This window comes from Pyrus communis, chromosome 13 (genome assembly GCF_041283825.1).
Source record: "Pyrus communis isolate YQ-2024b chromosome 13, ASM4128382v1, whole genome shotgun sequence".
Classification (NCBI taxonomy): domain Eukaryota; kingdom Viridiplantae; phylum Streptophyta; class Magnoliopsida; order Rosales; family Rosaceae; genus Pyrus; species Pyrus communis.
This window is the reverse complement of record NC_142577.1, coordinates 17,018,454-17,026,668: the sequence shown is the minus strand read 5'-3', so window position 1 is coordinate 17,026,668 and position 8,215 is coordinate 17,018,454. Positions and strand designations below refer to the sequence as shown.

Sequence of the window (8,215 nt, the reverse complement as noted above, 5' to 3'; positions counted from 1 at the left end):
TTTTTTTTTTTTTTTTTTTTTTTTGGGGACAAAATTGCCATGAGATTTTGAACCAATTCGAATACTCTCAATTCTCAAGCATATTTAAAGAGAGAAGAATTAAGTTGCAAACTATTTAGCCAATCAGAGCTACAACCTTGATTTGGGTTTTTTTTTTCTTGAATAACCTCCTGTTTGGATTGGTGATCTTTTGTTTGATGACATTTTGGGAATTTCTAGGAATCGCCTAGTTTGTACTTCTTAGATTGTTTAGTGTTTTTGAGGTGTTCACCCCCCTTAGATTACCAAAAACAGTGTAATCTTTCACTTCAAATCCATAGTCAAATTCCTAAAAATCAGGAATCAAATCACTTAGTTGTACATGATCACCATCAATGGATGAAATTTACCACAACACATGCTTGTTATCTAATCATGCATGTGTTGCCGAAAATTTCATCTATGGATGCAAAAATACTCGAGCAATGTAAGTCAATTGAAAGTACTTCACTCCCAATATTTAGTCACCATTGTTTTCTTTTTAAAAATTTATACGGCCTAAATAGTCATTTTATATTAGAATATTGAAGCTATTTAATAACATAATTTATATAGGATGTATCCAACAATGTGGAGTACTAAAAAAAAAAAAACTATGTCTGAGTACTAATAAAAAGAACTATGTCTTATTGCTTTTTTTTTTTTTCTGAGGAATGCTAGCTACATTTTCTTCTTGCCTTTTCCTTTCTACCCTTGCCACTCATTACATGCCATGTGTACTTTGCTTTTACTGAAAACTAAGTATTTAACTAGAAATTTTCATTCCACTTTACCCCTAATAAATCAGTTCTAACCCATTGTTGCTCTTTGTTTTCTTTGAATTGTGTCATAATTGTTATTTCTTTTGATCAAAAAATTAAAATAAATCAAGTAACTGAAGGAAAAAATGGTAGAACCCTTGATCTTCTGTATCTTCTTCAATCAGAACCGCTGGCTGATTTGAAATGGCCACCATGTGAACATGAAAACGGGGCTTTTGGTCTCTAGGGAAGCAACCAAGCGAATGATACACGGCCGGGGTGGGAGAATAATCATGATTACGACGTCAGCTTTCGCATCTTCTTCTACTAAATACCTGGAATCCTATGTCTATCCATAAGAATGGAGAGGTTTTTCATGCACCCTATACAACCCAAGACGACGGTGGGAACGATGGTCACCTTTTGGTCAAGGAGTAGTGGAATAACTATGAGTCTGCGAATTGCGTTGCGCCAGGCTTGTGGCGACGGATTTCTTTTCAAGTAAGTGTATGTTTGGGCCTGAACTAACAACGTCGGTCGAGAATGGGTTAACCCGAGTTGAGAATCTATAATTCTCTGCCCAGTAATAATTCCTCAGGTTAGTGGACTTTCAACACAAGAGAAAATTGGTTTGACCGAGTCCTTATGGAAGTAGGACTGTGAAAGAACTAAGTTTGGACATGGCTTGGTCGAGTTCTCAGTAAAATGTAATTACCATTGATCAAGATGGGTTCTAATAAAATGTGAATCATTTTACGGATTGGAATTTATTCTTGATCAGATAAATATGAATTAAGTGTATATAGGACTTTCTCAGAGTCTTGGTTCAATTAAAGAAACTGAGGCTGGATAGAGTTTGGGTTTCGACTAAGGAAAAGATAATAGAGGAATATCCAGGGAAATGCTGAGTAGGCACAGTCGCATCAAAACTCTACCTCGGCATACTTTTTTATTACGAAGACCATCCCTATAAATAGAAGAGGTTTTGCAACATGAAAATTCCTTTCAACTCAACTGCTCTACGCGAAACCATTCTCACACCCATGAGAAAAATACAAAATGTCCTAACCCCCTCCCGTCAACATATCTTCAATTTGGATGAGTAAATAGCATTGTGTTGACAAACGAGGACACCTTCAGTTTGGACAAGTAAACAAAACCGGAACCGTAGAATCAAGCAGGATAATAGCACCTTCAGTTTGGACAAGTAAACACCATTGCTTCTAGGTTGGTTGGTTATCTATGCAAATCTTGGCAGTGAATAATTCTTAATTCTTTCTCTCGAAGAGGTCACTTCACCAACTTCTCAGCGAAGTGAAGTGTTCTATGATCGGTTACTCTTAGGTGAATTGTTCAATTCGGCATTCAAACAGCCGAACCACGTTCACTATAAAAACGCTCCTATCTTTTTACTATATTTTTCCTTACAACCTAATACCGATTGAACGCACCTATATTCTTACAACCTCTTCTTCTAGTTCTCGAACCCAAGACAGACGCGTTCCTTCCTCAAACATAGCCACTAAATGTAGAAGTCAGCATCATATTTGACAAAACCACCACACACCTATACTACTCGCTCGACTGAGCTCGGCCACGAGTTGGCATGCTCGCATTCACAAGTAAGACGTAGTTAGTTCATAATTACTTGGTTTGCATGCCATGTAGACTTTATAATTTTTAAAGCTAACAGAGGGAGAATACGATTTAGAAGATTGAGGAAGCTTTCCCTTTGGGTTGATGGCGAGCCCAATGATGTGTCTCAGATGTGGGTATTACCATGGCAGATCATGTATGGTCTAGGTGTGAGCCGATGTTGAACGGTACAAGGCCAAGATTCAACCACATTTTCAAAATAAAAAAATAATAGTAATGAATGACTGAAGTAATAAATAAATAATGGGTTAGATTTGATTTATTAAGGGTACAAATGAAAAGAAAATTGATACCTTTCAAACACATTAAATATTTAGTTTTAAGTAAAATCAAGGTCCAAATGGCATGCAATGAGTGAAAAAAAGTTAAAGAACAATATAAAAGGAAAACGTAGCTAGCATTTTATTTTTTTATACCGTCTCATTGCTATATATTTATTTAGTTTACTACATTGTATCATCTAGTAAAATAACAAAACTTCAACTGCTTTACAAGAAAAAGAAAAGAAAAAAAATTAGAGATCCAATAAAATTTCATTTTTATCCCACTTCATCCAATTTTTTCTTTTTATTTTCTTCATTCCCCTTCTTCTCCGTTTGGTTTATTCCACCAGCAGAATTTAATACTGGAATACAAAATATTTTATTTTATTTCACTTATATATCGGGAGCATTTGCACAAATACCACCTAAACTAGTTGGAGTGTGTCTATTTGCCACCTAAATTAAAAGATTTGTCTAAGTACCACCCAGACTTCAATTTTGGTGCCAATGTACCACACCTTTAATAATTTCTGTTAAATTGTCCGTTAAAGTCTGCGATGCGTGTTATGAAATTTGAATAGTTGTGGTAGTGATTGTGCCGCCTGAGAGGGGGGGTGGTTGTGGTTTAGATCCAGTAAGTGGAGGCGTGGGGAGTGGAGGAAGGTCACTAAGTGAGGTACGATATACCCATTTGTCTCTCTTCTTCTCTTTTCAATATTTTATTTCATTACTCTTTTAATTTTTTATTTAGTTTGAGTTTTCAATAAATTGAAAGGTTGAAACTGGACCCACCTATCTCCCTCGCCGTGTTTCCTATATCATCCTTCCCAACTCCATTTATCCATCCTTCCCCCACTCCATTTTCCTCTCCTTTTCTCACTCAATCGTCCTATCTCGGCCTTATGCGGTATATTTCCCTCCCTTCCCCTTTTTTAAGTTGTTTAAATAAATTTAAATATTGTGATTAAGGTGGTTTAGATAGAAATACACAAAATTATCCTTAACTTAATGACATAATTGGCTGAACATAACAGAGGTGGCAAAACACTTAGTACTACGATTTAGTGGTATTCCACTTTCACTTGTAAATGAAAGGTCTTAGGTTCGATTCTCTCCCAAGATTCTAAAAGACGTTAGGCACTAATCGCGCAGTGGGCTGGGGCCTAACACCTAGGGAGACTAAACGGATTTAAGTAAATCTATTATATTTCGTGTAAATAAATGTGTGCTTATACTTAATATATATATATATATATATATAATTTCATCATAAAACTACAAAATAGAATGGCATATATATTATGAAGTATTAGAACATAATGAAAACATGGGGAACAACAACATAAGGTCATCTCTAACCGAAGAGTACAGAGTGTCAGAGGGCTGAAAATAACTTGAAAACCGTCTCCAACCGAGGGCTAGGCCAGAGGGCTGTGGAATCTCAGAGGGCCCCATGGAATCGAAGAGAGCTAGAGGGCTAGAGGACTGGCTGCAAGCAGCTAGCCAGCCAGCCCGAGGCTGGCCAGAAATACTGGGAATCCTGTCAGTTATAACTGACAAGAATTTTTAAAAATAATTTTGAAGCCAACGGCTAGCTGGCGCCAGTTACCGTTGGATACAATATAAATACCTAAACCATTCCTCACAAAATTTTCACCATTCCTACCATTTCAGTTCTCATATTTTCCTTCCTCTTTCAAAAATCTATCCTTCAATTTTTTTAATAATTTTGAAATGACCTCTTCTACAATGAAAGGTAGGGCTTGGACCCGAAAAGAAGATGAAGCTCTTTGCAAGGCTCATAGATGGGTGTCGGAAGTTGTTTACCTCTGCCTATACTCCAATGAGTAAGACCTATTTTGATAGGAAAAAAAAGAAATTATGAGCCGACGGCAGTTGTTTACCTCTAACTATACTCGTACGATGGCGGATGATGAAGATGATGTTGATTATGGATATTAAATTTAAGTTGTTTTAGTTTTTAAATTTAAGTTAATGTTGTTTTCGAATTTAATTTGTAGTTTTTAAATTTAATTTGTCGTTTTTAAATTTTAGTTGTAATTTTTAAATATATGTTGTAGTTTTTAAATTTAAGTTGTTGTGGTTTTTAAATTTAAATAATAAATTATGTTTGGCCCTTTGGCCCTCAATTAGAGACGATTTTTTGTGGTAGGGCTAAAACGAGCCATCTGGCCCTCTGGCCCTCGATTGGAGACGGAGGCAAATATGGCCATGTACTGTTCATTAAAATATTAATATCTTGGAGAATCTTGGAGGGCCAGAGGGCTAAAACGAGCCCTCTGGCTAGCCATCGGTTGGAGATGACCTAAAGTGTGTTCATTTAAGTATGCAACAAGTCTCTTACAATTTATTAAAAAATAAATAAAATGCAAAATGAAAGTTATCTATGTTCTGTCTAAGTGAGTCGCAACTTAAGCGAGTACCTAGGCAGGTTTGGACGGGCTACGTGGGTGCTTAGGTGGGCGCCTCAACATGTCGACGCGCTCTTTCTTAATTTTCAAACACTTAGGCATTAATCGGGACGGTGGCCAGCCGCCTAACGCCTAGGCAGTGCTCAATGGCGATTTTTAGAACAATGTTCTCATCAAAGGGGAATTTGAACATATTATTGCTAGTTCATTATGAGGCTTAACCCACTTTTTCACCCCCTTAGTATAACTAATATCATTTGTTTTAAAAAAATAATAATAAATAAATAAAATAAAAACAAACAAACAAACAAACAGATGAGCCAATTTAGCACCAAAATAAAAGTCTAAGTGGTAATTGACTAATTAAGCTAAAAATTTAGATTGAGTGGAAAATGGGCACACCCCTAAAAATTCAACTAGAACGTACAGGAAAAAAAAGTCGAGCTTGGACTTGGTACACATTTTAATTTCAACTTCCTTATATAATTCCTCTTAGATTACACGGAAAGAGTTAAATAGATAATTGGAAATATTTTTTAAATCAAAGAAAACCCTGCCCACACGTTACATTATATTGAGAAAAAAAAAAAAGTGTGATATATGGATTCAATTGCTATAAGAAACACCTGATTAAAAAGTCAAAAATAGACGTGGACGATCATTGAATTCTTCTTGGCGAAACTGAAAAGTTTTAATTGTTATTTTATTTCAAAAGAGAAGGCCACACCCTGTTTTTCTTCGCCCAAACCCACACTTTCTCTGCAGAATGGCAACTATATTTGTGAATTCAGTTCTGTAATTATATACCTAACCCGTTTCAACTTTTAACCCTAACCCTAAAAGCATATATATAAAAAAGGAATAAAATGTTAGGTCACAAACTGTTGCTGCTAATTCGATTCCCGCATGTCGGAGCAAATTTGAGGTGTAAAATTTAAGAAGAGTACAGAAACGAAGTGGATTAATTAGCCGCATAGAAAAAATCACATCATAAAACTTGTGAAAGCCGATGCTCCCTCTCCAAGTATTTACTATCTTCGAAGTCCAATCCATCATATCAGGTGATAAACTATTAATTACTGGCACATATAATAAAAAATTAGATCGAACCGAAATCCTCCGCCAAGCAAAATTACACAAATAAGAAATTAAATAATAATAATAATAATAATACACTAGTTCATGAACAATTAATTAGTAGCATAACTGAATTAAAGGTTAGAAACCCAATTGGAAACTAGACATGAATTATTATTCTTTTCCTTGCAAACTGAACATCATCAAAAGGCAGCAAATTAAACTCAAAGAAACTAAAACTAAGCTAGCTTTTATATTTTAACATCCACAAAAACACACCCCCAAAGTTTCTCTCCTTCTTTTTAGATCTTAATTCACATCTCTCACTTTCTATCTTGTTTCTAAAATTTATATTTCAATACAACAAAATGAAAATCCCCCACCTCTTCAGTTTCATCTCACTTTTATTAGAAAGGAGGTCTTGAATGCGCCCAATTAGCATAAGCCTCATGCCCAAGATGTCCATGGCCACCATTGGGGATCAGATTTGGAGGCAGATGATGACTGTAAATATTGGGAAGTCCAGATGAAGGATCAGGGAGTTGCTGCTGCTGCTGATGCCCCCCACTCCCCAATTGGGCTCCACTGCTCCCACCACCAGTTGGGGAACCTCCATTATTATGCCGTCCTCCTCCTCCTCCACTTCCTCCACCCTCCTCATCCTCCTCAAGAGGCAGCCTCTCATAAGTAGCATTTGCAAATGTTGCTGCCACCACCATCACTGGGCCTGCCGCCACTAGTGACCCCACCACACTTCCTCCAACCACCTGCCCCTGCCCACCGGCTAAATAAACCGTCAGCCCAGTAGATCCGGGAGGGGCAGGACCGGGAAGGAACGCCCCACTCAGAGACAAAATTTCAAACCTCCCGTGAAGCGCCACCACAGCTCCTGGAGCCGCAGGTTGTCTGAGGGTTACGTTGGCGACCGAGCCACTCCCGCTGAGAACACACACGCCTCTCTGCCGCCTCCTGGCGAACTGCGCCACGCTCTCCGCCACGTCAGCGCCGCCGGCAACCTCCATGACGTGACTACGGAGGGAGTTGGGGCTGTCCCGGGTGACGAAGATGGGGGGTTTGGGCTTGTTTTTGGATCCTGGAGGGCGACCTCTTGGCCTGCGGGATCCAATCTCGACTGCGCCTTCTTTGGGCTCATCATGTTCTCTGTCGTCATCATCGTCTCTGCCACTGCTTCTACCGCTGTTGTTTTCGTTTATGGAAATTTCGAGCTCCCGCTGCTTGCTCAGAGTTGGCGAATTGGTGACTACCGGGTCCATGCCCGGTAGCCCCAAGTTACCACTCCACCAGGGGTTCGCCAGAGTGGCAATTGATGGTCAAATTCTGGGAAAGTATAAAAAGGAGGACGAAACTAACCTAAATAAGACTATATAAAGACAAGCTCCTCAATTTGCCCTATTTAACTCGTTTCACAGTTTGAGATCACCAAGTCAAATCTATATGTATACATACAGCTCATCAAGAATAAAAATGGAAAAAAGAAGCAAAGGAAGCTTGTGTAACCTTGTAAGAGAGAGTAGAAGAAGTTGATCAGAGAACTTGGGGAGAAGAGAGAGAATCAGATTGAATTAATTGGTGATGGGAGGAACCCATTAGAGATTGAGTTACACAGGTGATGAAGATGTAGCCAAATAAGATGAACAGACGATGGAGAAGTGGTGAGATGATATTAGTGGAGAGAATAAAGAACAGATGCAAAAACCCTTAAACTTGATTGATACAATCAATTAAGCACAAAGAAGAGAGGGAGAATATTAATTAAAATTAAGAAAGCACAGTAATACTAATACTAGCACACAGAAGTAAAAGACTGAAACGAAAATAGGATAGTATATTTATATAAAAATATACATAAGTAGACACAACTAATTCAAAATTACAAAGTGTTTTATGGGGTTTGGTGTTTAATAAGCAAGGCTCTGTTATGATTTGGGGGAGCTGAGGGAGGTTATACCCTTTTTTCTTGTCTCGATCTCTTTAATCTCTCTTTCTC

The 8,215-nt window shown here is 37.8% G+C and overlaps 1 pseudogene across 1 annotated transcript; it reads right to left on the bottom strand.

Moving 5' to 3' along the window:
- Window positions 1–6,360: 6,360 nt before the first annotated feature.
- Window positions 6,361–8,215, bottom strand: LOC137738315 (AT-hook motif nuclear-localized protein 20 pseudogene; annotated as a pseudogene). The gene has a single exon (XR_015954617.1). The product of XR_015954617.1 is annotated as an AT-hook motif nuclear-localized protein 20 pseudogene (transcript).